At 35.9% G+C, this 23002-nt stretch overlaps 6 pseudogenes across 6 annotated transcripts; 3 read left to right on the forward strand and 3 right to left on the reverse strand.

Moving 5' to 3' along the window:
- Positions 1-140: 140 nt before the first annotated feature.
- On the reverse strand, positions 141-3845 carry AT3G42220 (annotated as a pseudogene; the record flags this gene model as incomplete). Its single annotated transcript has 1 exon — positions 141-3845.
- A 983-nt stretch (positions 3846-4828) lies between these two features.
- Positions 4829-7682, reverse strand: AT3G42230 (annotated as a pseudogene; the record flags this gene model as incomplete). The annotated part of the gene is made up of 1 exon: positions 4829-7682.
- A 208-nt stretch (positions 7683-7890) lies between these two features.
- Positions 7891-9571, forward strand: AT3G42233 (annotated as a pseudogene; the record flags this gene model as incomplete). Its single annotated transcript has 1 exon — positions 7891-9571.
- Positions 9572-11379: 1808 nt separating this feature from the next.
- AT3G42236 lies at positions 11380-14070 on the forward strand (annotated as a pseudogene; the record flags this gene model as incomplete). The annotated part of the gene is made up of 1 exon: positions 11380-14070.
- A 2925-nt stretch (positions 14071-16995) lies between these two features.
- Positions 16996-17959, reverse strand: AT3G42240 (annotated as a pseudogene; the record flags this gene model as incomplete). The annotated part of the gene is made up of 5 exons: positions 16996-17060; positions 17207-17356; positions 17423-17524; positions 17679-17772; positions 17924-17959.
- Positions 17960-20989: 3030 nt separating this feature from the next.
- AT3G42245 lies at positions 20990-22871 on the forward strand (annotated as a pseudogene; the record flags this gene model as incomplete). The annotated part of the gene is made up of 1 exon: positions 20990-22871.
- Between the last annotated feature and the right edge of the window lie 131 nt (positions 22872-23002).

A 23002-nucleotide genomic window follows, 5' to 3' on the forward strand; every position in this document is an offset into this window, starting at 1 on the left:
AACATAGCGTCAAAACTATGCAATTAATTGTTTTGAAATAGCATTTACATTATGCAATTGTAGTAATAAACATAGCAAATAGAAAATGTCATTTAATCAATTTGAATAGTAATTGTAACCTGCAATTAATCCAATTATTATAGCATTTATTAGTACGCAAAAACGAATTTGTGAAAAAACAAACAAAAACAAGCTAAACACAAGTAAATATTAGAGAAAAGAAAACGCACCTTATTTTAGTGTACTATTATTCTGCAACTATGATCCCTTCACAATCATTTCTATTACAAAAATCTTCATCATCAGAAGATTGCTCCTCCAAATCATTAGAATCCTGAATTAATACTGATTCAGCAACAAACTTCTCTTCTGTCTCTAACTCGTGATACCCTCTAGGTGGCGTCCTCATAACTACAGACCAAGGTAAAGAGTCATCTTCGACGGAGTAAAATACTTGTTTTGCTTGAGATGCCAAAATATATGGATCTTTCAGAAATGCAGATTGGTTAAGATGGAGATTAACAAGAGTGAATCCGTCTTCTTCTTTTACTCCATTTCCTTTGTTGGCCCAGTTACATCTGAATAACAGAATCTGAAACATGTGATAATCCAGTAATATGATCTCCGTTATTACTCCATATTATGTAACAATGTTAGCCATGTGGTTAGTATCACGAGCACTAGATCTACACATACTAAAAGCTTCATAGACAACACCACTATTCTATGTCTTCCGCTTCACATCATCAGTTAAAAATCGCTAACCATTGATGATATATCCCTTATGTGACAGAGCAATATTTCTTGGTCTGAATGCTAACCATCTCAATTGCGTGCAATGCTCTTTTGAGTTTGTAGGAATCTGTTCATAATAAATAAATGAAGAGTTATTCAATACAAATATTCGGTATATCTATCACTGTATGGAAATAATTCATACATGTACTTTAACCCACTATGGGAATTTTTCCAAATGAGTTTTCCATAATAAAGTACGATTCCTTCTCAATCTGACATCATTCTCTTGCATTTCTTCAAAATGCAACCTAGTTTCACAATTTCATAAATTAGTTTGCATTGAGGTACATGTAACATTAATGAATTATGATATAGTAGTGATTACTTACTCAATATATGGATTCATAACTGCCATGTTCATTAAGACATACCGGTGAGCTATGTCTGTCTCTTTATTAAAAAGCATAACTTTTGTACCTTTCTGCAATGGGCGGCCTTGACGGATTAGTGGATCAACCTCAACATCTTCATTGCGGTTGATTGGTTCTTCAAGTGGTACATATTCTTTTAGAAACTCCAAACAAAAAGCCATGCATTCTCCAGCCAAGTATCCTTCTGCCATGCAAGCTTCTGGTCTTGCAAATTGTTTTAATACATGCATTTAGTGTTTTCATGTACCTATATGTAAATAAAATATAACATTTATCAAATATTTTAATATAAAAAAAAATTTGTTATTAAAAATTTAAGATAGTACCTTTAAATGGATACATCCACCTCAAGTGAACTGGTCCACGTAAACGAACCTCCCTACATAGATGTATTGGAAGATAGAACATGATGTCAAAAAGCGATGGAGGAAAGTACCTCTCCAATCGACATAATGTCTCCACAAGCTAAGACTCTAAGGTTATCAGCTTCTCAGCTTCAATAACATGCTGACACAATCGGTTGAAGTAACTACATAATCTACTTATTGCAAACGTAGGTCCTTTTTGCAGCATACCTCTTAAAGCAACAGGTAATAGATTCTGAAGAAGCACGTGATGGTCATGGGACTTTAAGCCACTAATAACAGTCGAGTTAACCAAAACACAGTTATTTATATTCGAACAATAGTCATCAGGTCCATTAAACTTAGATAATCTAGTGCAAAATATATTTTTTTCTTCCTTAGACAACCAAAACGATGCTGGAGGCAAATAAGTTTTTTTACCACGTATTTTGAGTGTGCTATTTGGTTCGGATCCCCATATCTTCCAAGTCTTTCCGTGCTTTTATCCTATCCTTTGATTTCGCAGTATGCAGCAAAATGGACAAAATGGCATCAGACGCATTCTTTTCAACATGCATTACATCAATATTGTGACGGACATGCATAGTCTATACATTTAGAAAATAAATATTGTTAAAAAATGCACGAATTTATTAGACTATTTATTATGTTAAGAGCGAACCATCCAATAAGCTAACTCGAATAAAATAGAACGCTTCTTCCATCTCCATTGATCAGTGCCTTCCTCATATTCATCATGTAAACTAACCTCATCTTCAAACAACTCTTTTCGATTTCTTTTCTTATTTTTAGCCAGTGGTTTCCTGAAATCATTTTTAAAGTCCTTAAGACTATCAAGAATTTCTTCTCCTGTGTGAATTCTATTTGCAGTTCCTTCTTCAAAGGATGCCCAAGTCTGAGTCGCTTCCTATTACCTAAATACACATACTTACGACTGAACTTTAACCACCTATGTGGTGTATCTTTTCCACATACATTACATGTTTTTTTTCCTTTAACTTTACATCCAGCCAATGTCCCTAAGGCTGGATAGTCACTAATAGTCTATAACAACATCGCCCGCAATGTGAAATTCTCCTTCATAAATGAGTCATAAATCTCAATACCGTCACTCCACAAATCCTTTAAATCGTCTATCAATGGAGCTAAATAAACGTCAATGTTATTACTCGGTGCAGTAGGCCCTGGGATTAATAAAGACAACATGATGTTTTTCTCTTTCATACACATAGTAGGTGACATGTTATAGTTAACTAGCAAAACAGGCCAAATACTGTAACTGATGTTTTGAATAGAGAATGGGTTCATGCCATCTATTGAAAGACCTAGCCTAAGGTTTCTTGGTTCAAGAGCAAATTCTGGCCAATTTTCATTCACTTGAGCCAAGGTGAGTGGGTCAACGGGATGTCGAATCGTACCATCATCACTACGATTACTGAAGTGTCAACGTAAATTCTCAGCAGTCTTTTTTGATCTAAACATCCTCTTTAATTTGTCCTTTATGGGAAAATACCTAAGTACCTTAGCTGGAATCCCTTGTTTAACATCGTTACTATACTTATCCTTTTCCCATCTTGAAGTTTTACATCTTGGATAGCTTACCATGTCCTCATACTCTTTCTGGTAAAGGATACAGTCGTTCTTGCAAGCGTGAATGACATCATAGCCAAATCCAAAAATCTTCAGGAATTTTTTTACCTCGCTTATTAATGTTGGAAGAACATTATCTCCAGGGAGCATATCATGAACTAGCTTTATAAGTTGATCAAAATAGTTCTCCAACATCCCACTCTTCACTTTGATGCGATAAAGTCCCATAATTGCAGAGATTTTATTATATTTCAAACATCCATTGTATAGAGGAGTTTCAGCATCCTGCATATTTTTTTTTCCTAAAATCAGATTCTTCTTTATTATCTTCATTAGAAGCTGCCTCACCATTATTGTCCGAATAATGTTTGTCGTCTTCACTTTCAAAAAATGCAGTTATGAGCAGCTCATAAGCTTCACCTGGACAAGTTGGATCATCATCACTACGATTAACATTCCTTTTATCCCCATCATTAATCCAAAAACTATTTCTCTTGTACTTTTCATCCATTCCTCTAATCACTAGATGCTCCAAAACTACATCAACTTGTTGGTGGCACAAATTGCGACAATCACTGCAAGGACAAAACATTGCCGAAGGATTTCCTAAAGTCTTTGCTGATTCAATTAAAAAATATCTTGCACCCTCCTCATAATCATTGCTAAGCCTTGGAAACCAGACCCAAGACTTGTCCATTTGAACACAATTTTCCATCTCCATGATTGAATAAATCAAAATTTATAGTGAATAATAAACACAAAATTTCAATACACAGCCGGGTATACTATCAATTTTTTCAAACACAATCAGTATGCTATCAAAATACCAGTTTATCTGATTTAGACTACAAATTCAGTCATTATTCCTATCAAAAAAACGGCAACTAAGGGTTCATATTCGAATCGACAAATTTTGTTAAGAATTGACAAACCTTGTAATGCAAGCTCTATTCCAAAAAGAACAGTGGATTATGATGTCCTCGGCTACAAGAGGATTGTGATGTCCTCTACAATAGGATTTTGATCTCCTCGGCTTGAATTAGAGGAGACAAAGATTGTTATGGATATGGGAGACTGGAGATTTGATAACCTTAGAAGGGAGATTGGAGATTCAATAACTGGAGATGAGTTCAAGAATTTTTCTCTGGAGATTGAAGATCGAATCTTGGAGATTGTAGGTGATGACAGTGGTTAAGAGATTAAAAAGCTATAAGGTTAGGGAAAAAATAAATCGACGACTTATGTAACAAAGTTTTTTAGGGAAAATTTCAATTTAATTAAAGCATCGATCGATTGTTAATGAAGAATTTCCTAATTTGTTATATTTTCTCGTAATATTCAATAGTAACAAAATGGTTTGGTTTTCATCATAAGTCCACACTTTGACATTATATTTGTATGCAAAAACTAATCATGATATTCAACATCAATGTTTCCAATAAATGTTTTATTTGTATGCAAAAGCTAATCATAAGTCCAAACATGAACCATATATATCAGGTTTCACAAACATTAGAACTCTAGAGTACTTCAACCAAAAGCAAAACCACAATAGCATAACTTGTTTTAAGAGTACTTCAACCAAAAGCAAAACCACAATAGCATAAGTACTTGTTTTCAGAGTACTTCAACCAAAACCACAATAGCAATAACTTTAAACAGACTAGAAATTTCAAGCGATTCTAACAATCACCACTTTTAGACAAACATGATCTTCTCATTCGGCCAGGCAACAGTAGAACCTACTGCATCTGCAATGCAAACAATTTCTGAATTTGGTTTCCAGACTTTAGCTTCTCCAATCTTCGCGACTTCTATCATTATCTTGCTTGCATTGTGACCTAAGGGAACGAAGTTGACTCTCTCAGTTGGATTGGTTGACATAACTCTACCTTCTGCAACTTCTTCTCCAGAATCATCGCAATCTAACAAAATGCATTTCTTCTTTCTAATAGAGTCGGTGCTACATGAGCTGTTGCTTAAGCTCTGCTAGCAGGAACTCATAGAATGTCAGATGTATCCATTACTAATGTATAGATCACATAGATAAACAATGTACCTTAGATTTTGGAGTCTTCTTTGATGCTGACTCATTTGCCTTAGGACTGAGCACTCGAATATGTTTAAGAGGCAATGCGATGTTCTGATTGACTGCCTTACCAATTGTTAAGATTTTTGTGCTTAGTGGTCTCCACAGGGAGGCATTTGAAGCTGTTGGATAAAATTTATCAACTGTCACAATTGATGCTCCCTGACCAATTTGGAAGTTGTTGACTGAAGCTGTTGGGTCCAGACAGAAGCGTCTTCGTTTGTTACAGACCTCACAATAACAGCAGCCGCATGATGATCTATTTTTATACGGCCAATCTTGTACAATGGATCCATTGAATAATATTCTGCCTCTGCGACAACCAGATCCTTAGGTGCAGACCAATCAAGTAGCCGATACCTTACACCATTCTCTTCAGAATTAGAACCATCATCACTTTCATGCTCACAATAAAAACATGAACATAAGATAAATTTGCATTCAATATAGTATGTTGAGAAGAATAACATGAACAATTATATGTTATAAACAAAACTCACATTTTCCCAGTTAAATCACAGACTACTTTCCGCAAGTCTTCAATCCGGGTTTGCATGATCAGCTTGGGTAGCTTTAAGTGTATCAACTTGTGAGTCACTTACCTGTAGGAGTGCCAGCTTAGCGGCAGTAACACCTCTGGCGAGTCCTCTAATTCTGCCAGGTTTGTCTCTCCGCAATACTTGACTAACAACATCTTCTTTAATACTCGTTGTTGCTGAGGAGCCCATGTCACTATCAATAGTCCTTATTTTTTCCTAACAAACCAAATATTTGAAAATTATTAGGAATATTAAAGTCCACCAAACACTAGATATAAAATGGATGATTTCTTACAATAGTCTCGGCAAATTCTGAATTCACATATCTTCCATCTGAATGTGTGTGTCCAGCTACCCAAACTTTTGCTTCTGGTCACCTGTTTATGATCAGAACTATTCTGTTTCTACAATTGACAACACAAAACATTCATAGAATAAGTACAAAAACTATCATAAATTCCATCAAATAAATCCAGTAGGGTAGCTATACCACCTTATGAGCTAGGCATGTCATGCCTCGACGGATGGTTGTGTGAGGAATTTGAGCCTTCCCCAAGCTTCTGTACCTATCACTTCGTACCTAAATTAAAGTTTCAGTTTAGTTAGATGAAACTCACAAATAACCATTAACATTAACTGAAGTATTAGATCCTAATCAACCTTAAATTCATTGTTGGTTTTACACTTCACCCAATTATTCCAAGCTATGACAGATTGGATGTTGCTTGGCTTTAACTTAAGTCTTTCAGTCTTGTCTTTGCAGCTCGGACTTCAGAGACGAGTCTTGACTTAGAAGACCTCCACAAACAACCCATTTGCTTGAAAACAGTCTCTTTTTGCCAAACTTCTTTCAAACTGAACCTTGCCTAGAATATATAAGTTCAAGTCATTTAAATTTCAACTAAAAATAAGATGACTACTATGAAAATACCTGGATTTCTTCACATAGGGTGTCACTAGTCTCATCAGAAAACTTCCTCCAATCATCTAATAGTACAGACACATGTTCCCTCACAAGAGGACCAAGGAAAGAGGAGCGTGTAACTGAACCAGGGCCAACGTGTTCACCTGTAGATGTAAATTTAACATCTATCTTATCGTGAATCTGTTTTGCAACTTTGCTCATCCTAGTTTGTCCTCTTGTTTTCCTTTTCTTTGTCTCTATCTCCTGGGTCCGAGTTTCCTCTGTGGAAGGTTGGACATCACCCTCTGTTGCTGCCTCTTCTTCTCTTTCACCATCCACTTCTGTAGTTGCAGGCTGCTCACCATCTTCCTCTTCTTCAGCCAAGTCAGAAACAAGTACACTAGCCACACTCCCTTGATTTTGTAGTTCATCAATCTCATTCACAAGTATTTCATCAATAACATCATTTCTAGATGTGACATTACTCTTTACTCGTCTATGGATTTAGAGTCCTACAACGAAAGGCAAATCCACGCCTTGTTGACGAAGACTACGCCGGGGATGGTGCTTAAGTGACATCTTTGACCACCTGATGGAATGATAAAACCAATGAACAAATATCAGAAGCAAAACAACACAACAAAACAGATTATAAACAAAAGAGGAAATATGACTATCTAACTTACTCTCTCTCGCATCTGACATATCAACACATTAACACATCAAGAACAAATCTGACAATCTAACTCAATCTCTCTCGCATCAGACAATCTACTATAACGAAGACCCATTAACAAACAAATCGGGTAAACAAGAGTTTAAATCTGTCAATTTGAGATTTTGATTGTGAAAAAACAAACATGCATGACCCTAAATCTATCAATTGTCAAAGCTGATTTAAAACGAAATAGATAGTTATTTGGGTGAGAGTGAGTTGTAGGGTTACTGTGAGAGGCGACGGTGAGAGGTGAGAGACGACGGCGACAGTGAGAGGCGACAATGAGAGGTGAGAGACGACGACGACATTGGAAGGCGACGGTGAGATGCGAACGAGTGTGAGAGTCGACGGCAACATTGAGAGCGGCGACGTCGACTGATTTTCGTGAGAGTCGACGGAAAGAGTCGTGAGCCAGATGCGAGAGAAGGTGAGCTAGCTAGGTTTGAGAGTTTAGAGAGGAAGAGGAAACTACAGTTCGAAAAACGAGGCAGCTAGAAGACAAGTTTTTGGAGATGAAATAGAAATAGTAATAAGCGAACTCGTGATCAACGAGACAACACTTGCATCTCCGGAAATGAGGCAAGTAGCTTGGGCACGACTATCAATGACAAAGAAGAATATGAACTTAGACGGATTAAAACATCTCGAAAAGAAAAAACTTTCGGTTCAGAGTTCATAGTAGCCTTTCTTGCAAAAAATGAACCTAAAAACTTTAGGGAAGCAATGTCTATACCAGACGCTCCTTTTTTGAAGGAAGCCGTGAATAGTGAGATAGATTCAATTCTTTAAAATAATACTTATTAGATAATCGACCTACCGCAAGGGTTTAAGGTTCTTGGGAATAAATGGATTTTCAAACAAAAGTTGAAAACTGATGGGTCAATCGATAAGTACAAGGCTAGACTTGTGGTGCAAGGTTTCCGGGAGAAAGAAGGGCTGGTTTCTTTGACACATATTCTTTGTTACGAGAATAACTTCAATTAGAGTGCTAGTAGGAATATATCAGCATTAAGAGATTTAGAGATCCATCAAATGGATGTAAAAACAGTTCTTCTAAATGGTGATTTAGAAGAAGAAATTTTCATGAAACAACCTGAAGGGTTTATAGTTCCAAGACAAGAACAAAAATTTTGTCGTGTAGTGAAATCATTGTACGGACTTAAACAAGCTTCTAAATAATGGCATGAAAAATTTGACAATGTAATGATGTCAAATGGCTTCATCATAAATGAATGTGATAAATGCAATATGTCAAAAGTACCCCTCATAGATAAATTTTGCTATGTTTATATGTTGATGACATGCTCATTATTGGTAGCAATAAAGATGTGATCACTCAAACAAAGAATATGCTAAGCCGTAAGTTTGATATGAAATTTATGAGACTAGCCAACGTAATTTCAGGAATAAAAATTATTAGGCACATCGATGGTCTAATCTTATCACAAGAACATTACACATAAAAGATTCTTGATCGGTTTAAGAACTATTCAAGCAGAACTACAAAAACTCCAGCTGACTCTCATATTCACTTGACGAAAAATTAAGGTGAACCGGTGTCACAAGTGGAATATGAAAGAGTGATCGGAAGTCTTATGTACTTAACAAATTGTACTAGACCCGCTCTTGCGCACTGAGTAAATGTACTAAGTCGCTACACAAGTAATCCAGGTCATACTCACTGGAAGGCACTAACAAGAATATTGAATTATATTCGATGTACCAAAAGTTATGGGTTGCACTATAATAGAGAACTGTCAGTCCTAGAAGGCTATAGTGATGCCAATTGGATTTCTGACTCAAAGAACTCAAAGTCGACTTGTGGATATGTCTTCACATTAGGTGGTGCAACAGTATCTTGGAAATCTTCCAAGAAAACTATCCAAGCTAGATCAACCATGAGTTCATAGCTTTAGATAAAGCCTCCAAAGAAGCAGAATGGCTTCGGAATTTTTCGGAAGATATCCCGATGTGGGAAAAACCATTGCTAGCATTGCGTATACATTGTGATAGTCAATCGGCTATAGCTAGGGCACAAAATAAATTAAACAATGGTAAATCTCGCCATAGTAGAAGGCGACACAAGACCATTAGACGATTGATCTCGACAAGTGTAATTTTGTTAGAATACATCAAGTCAGCCGATAACTTAGCGGATCCTTTCACTAAAAGCTTAGCGAGAGATCAAGTTGTTAAATGATAACACTGTATTTTACTCATTTTAGGTATATGTTTATCATCATTTAGCTTTGCCTTTGCTCATTGTATCATGTCATTTTGCACCATTTTAGCTTATTTTGCATACTTAGGCATATAGGATCATCTTGCATTCGCATTGCATGTTTTGGTGTGTTTTCAGGTGCAGAAGGAGCTAAAAAGGGCTCTACTCGATCCATTCACTCGATCCAGGCAGCTACAGAAGAGGCATCAATTCACTCGACCTCTTTACTCGATCCAGGATGCTACAGAGGAGGCTGCAGTTTACTCAACCCTCTTACTCGATCAAGGCAATCTCAGATGAAGCAGAAGATTGATCTACTCGCCCCTCCTACTCGATCCTCTACTCGACCCATTTACTCGACCAAGGGTGACCAACTCTACAAGACTTGTTGGGCTATCAAAGCGTCTTCGGATCCTCTTCATTCCCCACTCAACCAGACATCTGAGCATAAAGATAGAAGAGGAAGAAGCATCTACTCGACCAATTGATCACTCGGAGCATAGACACAAAGGCACAAACTTTGCATCACCCTCTTTACTCGATCCCCAAGATCGAGTATTCGCCCAAACCGCCTCAAGTCTCTTGTCTTCTAGTGAATCTTGGGTTTCAACATTTTACTATAAATAGATCACTTTGGGGTTTGTCCAAAGGATCTATGCTTTATCTTTCAGTTTTTCTTTTTGTTTATGAATCTTAAAACCTTAATTACCGTTAGTCTATTTCGGTTTTGCATTTGATTGTTTAAGTAAAGTTGTTTAGCTTGTTTAGATCTACATTTTGGTATGATTTCAGTAATTTCTGGTTTTGTGTTCTTGAGAATGTTGCTTGAGTAGTGATTAGGGTTCTTGAGGATGGATTAGATTAGGGTAATCTCTATGTTAGTTAGGTGGTTAGTGTTTAGGTTAATACCCTTCTGGATTCGCTTGGCCCCTATGCGGTTTTCGTTGGCTAATGTGGAGATTCGATTATAGACGTCCAGCGTCCAAAAGACGTTCAAATGGATGTCTAACCTACAAATTTTAGAGATTTGTAGACTCGACCCAGAGATTGGCTTGTCTGGCTATTGGCTTTGGTAGATTGTTTCTTAAACCTTGATCTGCTATGTTTAATCAACGAGAGTTGAGATTAGGAAGTGGTAGAGTTATGGGGGTCTCTGTCACGAGAGTGGATTGACCCGGTTTTTGAATCTATCGTAATGGGTATCTACCTTTTGCCTATTAGCCATCTGATGAACCCTAGAGTTGCCCTTATCAATGAATCCATCCTTAGAACTTCTATTAGATTTATTTGTATCCCCTGTTGATTGCACTTTTATTTACCTGTTATTTGTATCCCCTGTTGATTGCATTTAGGTTACTTAATTTTGTTGCATGTTGGTTCTACTCGACCCAATGATCGAGTAGGGCTCTTAAGTTTTCTTTTTTACTTGTTTGAATCCTGACCTAGGATTATTACTAGAAACCCACCATCATTATAATCTAGCTTGACTTACTTGTTTCTGTGCACATCTTGATTGCTAGCAATATAGTGGACTGGATTGACACCCCCTATAGCTGCATTGACATGTTTGTGTGTTTAGGGGAATTAAACTGAATCACACACACATTCAACATAAGTAGGCCGAAAAAACCTGCTTATCACTTTGGCGTCGTTGCCAATTCATTGTTGCATGTTACATTCAAGATATCATAAACTTTTAAGATCAAGTTCTTTTACATTTATCAAGTTACTAACTCATATTTTCGTCTGCTTGTTTTTGGTGGTATAGGTACTAATATTTGTGCATGCAAACTCGATCCAAAGGTTTTGCACACCTACTACTATTCAGAGACAAAATAGATAGAATAGCTCCTGAGTTACAAGAAACCAAAGCAAAGGTAGCCTATGATCAGCAAAGACAAGTTGCTATGGATCAACAGAACAAACGAGTTGATGTTCAAGACCCACCTAATGTTGATCAACCAAGAAACATTGGTGTTGGTGATGCCCCAAGGAATCATCACCAAAGACAAGGGATAGTGCCATCACCAGTTCAGAACAACAACTTTGAGATCAAGAGTGGTTTCATCTCAATTATCCTAGGAAACAAGTTTCATGGTCTACCTATGGAAGATCCCCTGGACCATCTTGACAGCTTTGATAGGCTCTGTGGCCTTACCAAGATCAATGGTGTCACTAAAGATATATTTAAGCTCAGACTATTTCCCTTCTCTTTGTGAGACAAGGCACACCACTGGGTGAAGACTCTACCCCTAGACTCCATCACCTCATGGGACGATTGTAAGAAAGCTTTTCTTGCCAAGTTCTTCTCTAACGCTTGCACCGCTAGATTGAGGAACGAGATCTCAGGTTTCAACCAGAAAAACAATGAAACTTTCTGTGAAGCTTGGAAGAGGTTTAAAAGCTACACCACTCAGTGCCCCCATCACGGTTTCAAGAAGGCTTCATTATTGAGCACACTCTACAGAGGAGCTTTACCAAAGATCAGAATGCTACTCGACACCGCCTCCAATGGAAACTTCCTGAACAAGGATGTAGCAGAAGGATGGGAGTTGGTCAAAAATCTAGCACAATCTGATGGGTGCTACAATGAAGACTATGATCGCTCAGTGAGAGGAAATGGAGGCAATGAGGATAAACAGAGCAAGGATATCAAGGCTCTGAATGAAAAGATAGGCAAGCTGTTGCTGGCTCAGCAGAAGCAGATACACTACATCACTGATGAAGAGCACTTCCAAATGCAAGAAGGGGGGAATGATAAAACTAAAGAGCTGTGCTACATTCAGAGGGTTGAACAAGGGGTACAATAACTACAAGCCCAACCCAAACCTCTCTTATAGAAGCACTAATTTAGCTAACCCCCAAGATCAAGTGTATCCACCACAACAGAATCAGTACAAGCCTTTTGTTCAATACAACCAAGGTTATGTCCCTAAACAACAGTTTAATGGAGGCTACCAACAGCCGAATCCACCACCAGGGTTCACTCAACAACCACAACAAGCCCCAACAGCTCAAGATCCTGAAATTAAGCAACTCATTCAACAGATCATCCAAGGACAAGCTACTGGAGCCATGGCTTTTGACAAGAAGATAGCTGAATTATAACAACAAGATCGATTGTTCTTACAACGATTTGAATGTCAAGTTTGAAGCTCTGAATTCAAAAATCAAGTATGTGGAGAGTCAATTTGCATCAACCTCTGCTCCGAAGCATCCTCGACAACTTCCAGGGAAAGCAGTCCAGAATCCTAAGGACTACGCTACTGCAAATGCTATCACCATCCTCCAAGAAAATGAGTCTCCACCAAGTCATCAAACTCCCAATACTGAGGACAGTATGATTCAAGAAGGGGGGGAATTCAACTCAAATTGCTGCACCTGCCACCCAGCAATTCATCTGGACTATAGAAGACACACCTTTGCTGAATACTCACCATTCTGGAAAAAAGTTCAAACTTGAAAAACTCAAGAATAATCAGAATCAAGAGATGATTAGCAGTGCCAACACTCAAGAAACTTACAAGAAGGAAGTCATCCAAGAAAAGCTTGATGATACCGGTTCATTCACTCTGCCATGCTCTCTAGGACCATTGACATTCAAAAGGTGCCTTTGTGATTTGGGAGCATTTGTTAGCCTTATGCCTCTCTCTACAGCTAAAAGGCTAGGGATCATGGAATACAAGTTCTGCAACCTAGCTCTACTTTTAGCTGATGGTTCTGTTACACATCCTCATGGTCTAATAGAGAATCTGCCTGTCAAGATTGGAAATGTTGAGATACCTACAGATTTTGTGGTATTGGACGTAGATGAAGAAGGCAAGGATCCCCTGATCCTAGGCAGACCATTCTTAGATTCAGCTGGAGCAGTCATAGATATCAGGAATGGAAAAATTAATCGGAACCTTGAAAAAGGCATCAAGATGAAGTTTGACATCAAAGAAGCTTAAGGGAAATCAACAACAGGAGGCAAGAGTTTTGGGATTGAGGACATGGATGCTGATGAAGAAACATAAGCTGAAACCTCACCAAAAGTCAACTATACTTCTCAACTCAGCAAGCTGAAGAGAACTTTTGACCACAAAAAGAGAGCAACAGAAAGGCTAGCTCAGACTGAAAATCCTACAGAAGATGACTGGTATGAGATGAGAAAAAAATCTAAATGGCAAAGTAGAGTCATAGAAGGATTGTCTTCAAGGGTGATGAAGCTGAAAGATCAACTTTGGATGTTCGAAAAAAGAGTTTAAAAGTTTTCAAATGGTATTGATCCAGAGAAGAAGGAAACTGCACTAGCTATCAAGGAGGACAAAGATTTCACAACAGAATGGTTTGCACCAGAAGATCAGAAAGGAGTTCACTTAGAGGAAGGAAGCCTAGAGAGCAAGTTGTTGAGTGAGGAGGAAACTCCTATTCTGACTTATTCTCCAGGAGTGCATAAAAGCCCACATACCCCTCTGCTGAAGAAGAACACTTGATTCATGATTCTGTTGCTGTAGAACTCCTGGAGCTCTGAATTGGATATAAAGCTCAAGAGGATACAATAGGAAAGTTAACTCATAAGATGGAAGAACTAAATAGCACCATTCTGGAACTTCAAGAAATGGTCAAGGACTACCCCAGTTTTGAATTTGAGGATTGGTCAAAGGAACCTGGTTCAGAAGAAGAAGGCTACTCTGCTGATCAGAAAGAAGCTTACTTTGAAGAAAAATCAAATGAGTACTCATCCTACCATATCTCAAGAGAGGATGCAGAGTATGATTCAAGCACTGAAAATTCAACCACTGAAGATGAGGATTTCTCTGTTCCTCTCTTCAACCTTTTTCTGACTAAGCTCTGTAAGAGTCAAGCTTAGTGACTTAAAACAAGCTCACTTGGGAGGAAGTCCCATGTCTATCTATGTAAATAACTTTCTATTTTCTTATTATTTTTTTATGTTTTTATTTAAGTGTTTCAGGTTTATTTCATTGATCATGAAGGAGTCAACGGTCGAGTAAATTCAAACCAAGTCAAGAACCATCTCAACCGTTGATCGAGTAGAATGAGTAGGAGTATTTTTAGCCATTGATTTGGATGACCAAAAGAGAAGAGCATCACCACCGTTTGATCGAGTGACTTCTTGAAGGTTATTTTGGTCCGTTTGATCGAGTAAACAAGAATGAGAAGCTCTCCATCATTGGATCAAATTTTGCACAACTCAAGAAGATGCTCGATTCTTTACTCGAACTTGAATTATTTGGAGACCAAGAAGTGATGTCGCATGTCCCACTTGTTCCCCTTCACTTCATTATTCAACGAACAAATCATTTACTCATGCCCCTCACCATTTCCAATCAACTTTTCTATCTCTTCCAAAGCAAACCAAAGACCAATCTCCTCCACCCATTGATTTCGACAAACCCTCCTTGAAACTCTCTCTTTCATCATCTCGTTTTCGCAACCCCCTCACAAAGCTTTGAAGTCTTCATTCCAAACCCTTCCCCAAAACGCTCCCTATCACTCCTTAAGAATCTGTTCCCCTTCACCATTACTTCAACAAAGTTACTCGATCACCTCCAAAGTCTATCCTCAAGCATTCAATCGGTTTCAAGCTCAAAATTTCATCACCAAAGAAACCGATTCCTTTCTCCTTTGATACCTCTTAGAGAAGTGTTCTTGTTTGCCCTGTCAAAGCTTACCACCAATCTCCATGGATCAAGAACGAAGAGTTCATCTCGGGCAAAAAGATCCTCTGTTGATAATGAGGAAGTTGAGGCATTTGACATGAGTGGAATGACTGAACGCCAAATTCACCAAGCTCGCCGTGCTCAAAGATTAAGCTTGATTCAAGGTTGAAGCTCAAGCTGCCCAGCCATGCAAAGAGAAGAAGTAGCTCAGGGAAAGAGGGTCATTGAAGCTGAAGAAGAACACCATGAAGAGGCACCCTTTGAAGAAGCGGTTTCTGAGATAAGATTTAAAGGGCTTCAAAAGATTTACAAAAGTTTTAAAAAGATTTTTAAAGGTTTAAAATTGTTTGAAAAGGATTTTAAAATATTTACAAGGAATTTTAAAAGGGTTTTAAAATATTTACAAGGGATTTTAAAAGGGTTTTAAAATATTTACAAGGGATGTTAAAGGGCTTTAAAAGATTTACAAAGGTTTTTTAAAGATTTTTAAAGGGTTTAAAAGTGTTTTGAAAGATTTACAAGGGATTTTAAAAGATTTACAAGAGATTTTTAAAGGGTTTAAATGGAGTTTAAAGGATGTACAAGGGTTTTTAAAAGATTTTTGAAAAATTTACAGGAAGACCCTTTAAAAACTCTTGTAAATCTTTTTTAAACCTTTTAAAATCCCTTGTAAATCTTTTAAAATCCTTTTAAAATCCCTTGTAAATATTTTAAAACCCTTTTAAAATCCCTTGTAAATCTTTTAAAACCCTTTTAAAATCCCTTGTAAATCTATTTCCCGCCAAAAAATATTTACAAGGATTTTTAAAAGCCCTTTAACAGTTTTAAAAGTTTGGCGGAAATTTTTAAAGGATTTTTAAAGGATTTTTGGGCAGGCAGAAAGTTTGGCGGAAATTTTTTTTTTGGCGGGAAAAAAAAGTTTTGCGGGAAAATTTCAGTTTCCAATTACATGTTTCTATTAGATGATGGTAATTTGGTCATTTTGTTCAAGGGAAAATGTATTTTTTAAAATGGACAACATAAAACGGTATTGTTGTAAAATGGTAGTAAAAAAAGGGTAGTTTTGCAAATTTCCCAATTGTATATCCTATTTTTTTGGTGTCGACAAAAAAAGAAAACAAAAGGCTGATTTTAGTTTAAAATATAAATGTTTTAAATTATTAGTAAATTTTAATAAGGATATTTTTTTAATTTTATATTTTTTTCTATTTAAAAAATATATTTTAAAATACAAAAATGGGGTAGGTTATTTTTCAAACAAAAATTTAGAAAATAGGCATTTTCCCAAATTTTCTCTTAAAATATTCTAAACTCTTCCTACCATCTAATCTGGTTCGGTGAAATTAAACATTATTTTTTCGTGTTGTTTTTAATAATACTTTTATTAAGAAATTATAATTCAAATCAATTTAAAACTTTTCTTTCAAATGTTTTTTTTAATATTTATAAATATTCTAAAACATTTTTTTGTTAAATATTCTAAATGTTTAATAAACTTGAAATAACTATAATATTTACCTTTAATAAAGTATAATATTAATAATTACCTAATATTTTTCTAATAACCGATAGAGATATATTAGATAATGAAATGCTAGTTGTAACGCCCCGACCGCCCTTACCAGTTGGCCCCACGTTCTCTTTTGGGCCCATGGGCTCACTTCTGTCCAATGGTGGGGTGCGTAACGTGAGAGAGGCTTTAAAGACTTGTTACCATCCCTACAAATCACCACATGATCATTCTCCATGCTTTGTCCTCACACGCATTGGTCCGACAATCACTTCCCGGGAGGTCACCCATCCTGAACTATTCGAGCCCAAGCATGCTTAACTGTGGCGTTCTCTCAGGATGTTTGACCGAAAAGATAAGTGCACTTTGATGACATAGGTGGCCAAACCAATTCCTGAAACCGGGGTATTACAATTCACCGCATTAACAGATTGTTACGTGTTCGTTGTGCAGTAAGAACGTAACCCCCGATGGTGCGAGCCTTCTTGACTCCACACTCATTTAGGTTCGGCTCTGATACCACTTCTAATGCTCTGACCACCACTATTTGTGGGCCCCACGTAATCTCTGGGGCCAATGGATCCACCCCTATCCGACGGTCGGTGCACCATGCTTGGGAGGCTTTAATTACTTGTTACTGACCCTACAAATCACCAAATGAGCTTTTCCCATGCTTTGTTCTCACTCGCATGGTTCCGACAATCACTTCTCGGAAGGTCACCAATCTTGAAACTATTCCAGTCCAAGCATGCTTAACTGTGGAATTCTCTCAAGACCTTTGACCGAAAAGATAAGTACATTTTGGTGACATAGGTGGCCAAATAAATTATGTTAAAACCTCTCCGCATGCACCACAATATTCCTGAAATCGGGGTGTTACAATTCATCCCCACTAACAGATCGCAATGACCTCGTTGCGCACCAAGGCTATACCCCGATGGTGCGAGCCTTCTTGACTCTACACTCTTATGGGTTTGGCTCAGATACCACTTGTAACGTCCCGACTGCCCCTATCAGTGGGCCCTACGTCCTCTCTCGGGCCAATGGGCCCACCTCTGTCCAACAGTCAGTGCGTCACGTCCAGGAGGCTTTAAAGATTATTACCATCTATTCAAGTTATCACATTTTCTTTTCCCATTCTTTGTCCTCACTCACATGGTTCCGACAATCACTTCTCCGAAGGTCACCCATCCTGAAACTACTCAAACCCAAGCACACTTAACTGTGGAGTTCTCTCGGAGTGTTACACTAGTAATTAGGAATATTAATTAATTGATAATAATTAATGCGAATGACATTCCTTGTAAACAAAATCCAACTTGAGGATTTATTTTATAAAAGTGTTGCAAAAATGTATATATAGACGATTAGGTCTTTCTTGGTGGCTAAAGAAAAATTATTTGCAACTAATTAAGGATAAAATCTTTTAAAAATTGCACGATATTAGAGAGAAAAGATTTGAAATCATTAAGTTTTAAGCAATATCCGAGTATTTTGTTGTTTTATGAGTTATAAATAAGTTTCTTTAAATTGTTTCTTTTTTGGCAAATAGTGGAGGGAGGAAATATCAGATTCAATGCGGTGAGTTGTTAGTGAAAAATAAATCTCGGAATCTTTAATATAAAAAGAAAATAATTGATTTGGATGGAAAAGAGTCATTAATTTGTGGCTTAAAATAATTTTGCTAGTGTAGAATTATCAAAATGGTAGTTTGGTAGCAAGTAAAGGAGATAGGAGATCTCAGTTGAAATATTTGAGAAATTGTTGGTTGTAGTTATTATAGAGAGATTTATGGAAATGTTTTGAGTTGTTAATATTATCAACAATAAATTTGTTTTTTTGTAAAATTGAATTATTAAGAGATTTCTAGAGTATTAAATATTAATAGAGAGTTTTGTGGAAAGTTTTGTTAAATGCTAAATCTTTTTTTTTCTATTTTTAAACAAAATATGTAATGTCAATGGCATTGGGTTGTATAAGTTCAAACTTTAGGATTTATTTCATAAGAGTGTTTGAAAAATGTATATGTAGATATTTGCTCAATGTATTATTATTGTTGTATAAATTTGTTTTTAAATGTTATATTTTTTTATATTTGAATGTATTTGAATTTATATGAATAAATTTGTAATAATTAAATGTAATGGAATTATTTGTAAGATATATTAAGTTTAAGGAATAAAATGAAATTTAGAAAAGTTTTTTAGGGTGTGAATAGTGTACTCTCAAATTTGGATGTGCACTAATTAGGATTTGAAGGTTTGTTGGAATTCAAAAAATCTTCAAATTTAAAAATCTGAGGCCTTGTTGGAGATGTTCTAACACATGTTTTTTTCAAACACACAAATAAATTTATACGTGTTTTTTAAATGTCATGTGATTTTGTCCACATTTTTAAATGTCATGTGATTTCTATTATAATATCAAATATGTAATGTATCATACAAAAAAACACATAGCTTAACTATAATTTTACTAACACTATTTTTTTTTGTTATTTGCCTGTTTGGAGTTTACAATTTGTTAACTACTATCAATTATACTCTCAAAAATATTTTAATGCCCCAATATACACGGTGCATTAACTTATACTTTGGATAACTCTCACATGCGTTCTGGACAAGACTAAATAAAATAATAATAATATTAAGATAATTTATACACGGACAATTTTGTTTTTTAAAAGTTAGTTTATATTAAAATTTGCAAATTTTCTCTATTGAAAAAAAAATTCTTTTAATAATTGACAATTGTTATTAAGTAACAGTATACAATATGTCTCGTAATAATTATTAATAAACTGAAGATTTAAGCTGTATTAAAACGAAATGTTAATAATATTTCAAAGTTTTATAAACATTGATCCAAACCCACTGACCACATAGTCCCGTACCGAAATATAACATGTCCCATAATTTCTTAATCTATCCCATGATTTATTTTCTAAAAGTAGTGATTTTTAAAATTTAATAATTATTTATTATATATAAAAATTTACAAATTTTATTATTATATGAGAAAGTTGTATTTTATAGTTTACAATTGGTATTAAGTAACATTTCTTTTCTAATCTGATTAATTTGATATGTCTAATATTGGTGGTGTTAAAAAAAAAAAAATTAAAGATTTAATATGTATTGAAGCAACAAATTAATAATATTTTATTAATGTTGATTCAAAAACCCGACCCGTCAAATCCGTCCCGCCAAAAAAACATTTATTTTATTAATGTTGATTTATGATATGATTCTAAATCATTGTCTAAACATTTTAGCCCATATGGGACATTGAACCAACACATTTTGGCAATTGGGTAATATATGTTTGTTTTTAAAATTTTTAATCACAAGATATGCAGGAAATAAAATTGAGATTTGTTTTAACTTTATATATTATACAATGATTTAACAGAAAAAGTCAAATAAAGATGATAGGAGATTCATAGTCTTAAATCATTAATCAAATCTTCTATATATCTATATTGTTAATATGAAAACATCCGGTGTAAGAGATTTAAAAACGGATTTAGAATCAACTTTTATTAAAACCGATCCAACTAAAAATTAATGTACAAAATTGCTAAATAGACTGGTACCAAATTGACTCACGAATGTATTTTTCCCACTCAAATAAATCCTTACGTTCTCTTTTCCTAATCAACAGACTCGACTAATACTCCTTAATGTATTTTTGTAAGAATCAATTATCGGGTTGAATTTTTTCCAACCAGAAATTACAAAAGTCTGAACTGTTATCCTACCTTATTCTTTTAGGCATTTCCCAAAGAAACAAAATGTTATTTAGCCTCAATTTTCTTTTCCTATGTTTGTGAGAGATGGTAGTATAGATTAAGATCCAGTGATGTCGATCAAGAGATGAATATTGAGATATAAACCGGTTATCTTTGGTTACATTGGTTAAGTAGAATCCGGTTTAATGTACAGACTATATATAAGCTTATGTGTATGATTAAGTTTAATTAAGTTTTTGTAAACTACAGTTTAAGCTGTTAATAAAGAGTTTGTTATCTTTTCTGTTCTCCGACTATCTGCGATCATCGGACTTCAACAATGAAGATCACGAAACGAAGATGAAGGCACTGGAAACGAGATGGTGGTGACGATGATGAGATCGAGTGATAGGATGAGGGGATAATGAGATCCGATGACAAATTTTGTTTAGAATCATATATATGAAAGGCAGTGCCGACTTTTGAAGAAGATGAGTCGGATCCAACAGGAGAGGAGCCATCAAGTGAAGAGCCTACTACACCACCAACTTCACCAACAAGTTCTCAAATAGAAGAAAGTTCGAGTGAAAGGACTCCACATTTTAGAAGTATACAAGAGCTCTATGAGGTAACCAAAAATCAAGAAAACCTTACCTTATTTTGTTTATTAACGGAGTGCGAACCCATGGATTTCCAAGAAGCCATTGAAAAGAAGACTTGGAAGAAATGCCATGGATGAAGAGATCAGATCAATATAAAAGAATGACACATGTGAGTTAACTTCACTTCCAAATGGGCACAAGGCAATTGGCGTGAAGTGGGTGTATAAAGCAAAGAAAAACTCTAAAGGAGAAGTGGAAAGATACAAAGCAAGATTAGTTGCAAAAGGTTATAGTCAAAGAACCGAATCAACTATGACAACGTTAGACTAATCAATGGATGTAATGGTTAGACTAATCATTTCACTAGCGGTGCAAAACAAGTGGAAGATACATCAAATGGATGTAAAGTCGGCCTTCTTAAATGGAGATCTTGAACAAGAAGTTTATATTGAGCTACCACAAGGCCACATAGTCAAAGTTGAAGAAGACAAAGTCTTGAGGCTAAAAAAGGCGCTTTATGGATTAAAACAAGCTCCAAGAGCTTGGAATACTCAAATTAACAAATATTTCAAGGAGAAAGACTTCATCAAGTGTCCATAAGAGCATGCACTCTATATCAAATTCAAAAAGAAGATATATTGATTGCATGCTTATATGTAGATGAGTTGATATTCACAGGTAACAATCCAAGCATGTTCGAAGAATTCAAGAAAGAGATGACGGAGGAGTTCGAGATGACGGACATCAGATTGATGTCTTACTACCTTGGAATTGAAGTAAAACAAGAAGAGAATGGAATTTTCATTACTCAAGAAGGCGATGCTAAGGAAGCACTTAAAAAGTTTAAGATGAATTACTCAAACCCGGTGAGCACACCAATGGAATGCGGAATCAAATTATCAAAAAAAGAAAAAGGGGAAGGAGTGGATCCAACAACCTTTAAGAGTTTGGTTGGGAGCTTGCGATACTTAAAATGCACAAGGCCAGATATTTTATATGCAGTCGGAGATGTTAGTCGATACATGAAACATTCAACAACAACTCATTTAACGGCGGCAAAGAGGATTCTTCGCTATATCAAAGGTACCATAAAGTTTGGCTTACATTATTCAACTACTAGTGATTACAAGCTAGTTGGATATAGCAATAGCGATTGGGGTGGCGACGTAGATGACCGAATGAGCACAAGTGGTTTTGTGTTTTACATTAATGCAGACACGACTTTCACATGGATGTCGAAGAAGCTATTGTGGAAGATATGGACCTGTTATGTAATTAGTGAATTATCTTGGTATAGTTAGATAATTTACATACTTTGTAATTAGGTTAATGACTTGTATAAAAGGCACAGCCTCTGTATCTAATCGAATAAGAAAACCTTTTACACCAATCTAGTTTTCTTGACAGAAGCAACCAATTGTCACTTTATCCACTTGTGAAACAGAGTAAGGAGCGGCAACTTCATGTGTGTGCCATGCTATTTGGTTAAGAAACTTCATGAAGGAGTTAAGCTTACCACAAGAAGATCCAACGAAGATATTTGTGGATAATAAGTCTGCAATAGTTTTGGCAAATAATCCGATCTTTCATGATCGAAATAAACACATTGACACACGCTATCACTACATTAGAGAGTGTGTTAGCAAGAAGGACGTGCAATTGGAGTATGGTAAGACACATGATCAAGTAGCCAATATTTTTACCAAGCCTCTCAAGCGTGAAGACTTTATCAAGATGAAGAGTTTGCTTGGAGTAGCAAAATCATGTTTAAGAGGGGGTGTTGAAAGTTAAACTTGATTTTGAATCAAGTTTAATTATTGGATCAATTATCCAATAATCAATTATGGCCAAATCCAAGTTCTAGAGTTTTCACTAGAAATATCATCATCTCCACCTCCTTAA

The sequence above is a fragment of the Arabidopsis thaliana genome, chromosome 3 (genome assembly GCF_000001735.4).
Source record: "Arabidopsis thaliana chromosome 3, partial sequence".
Lineage (NCBI taxonomy): Eukaryota > Viridiplantae > Streptophyta > Magnoliopsida > Brassicales > Brassicaceae > Arabidopsis > Arabidopsis thaliana.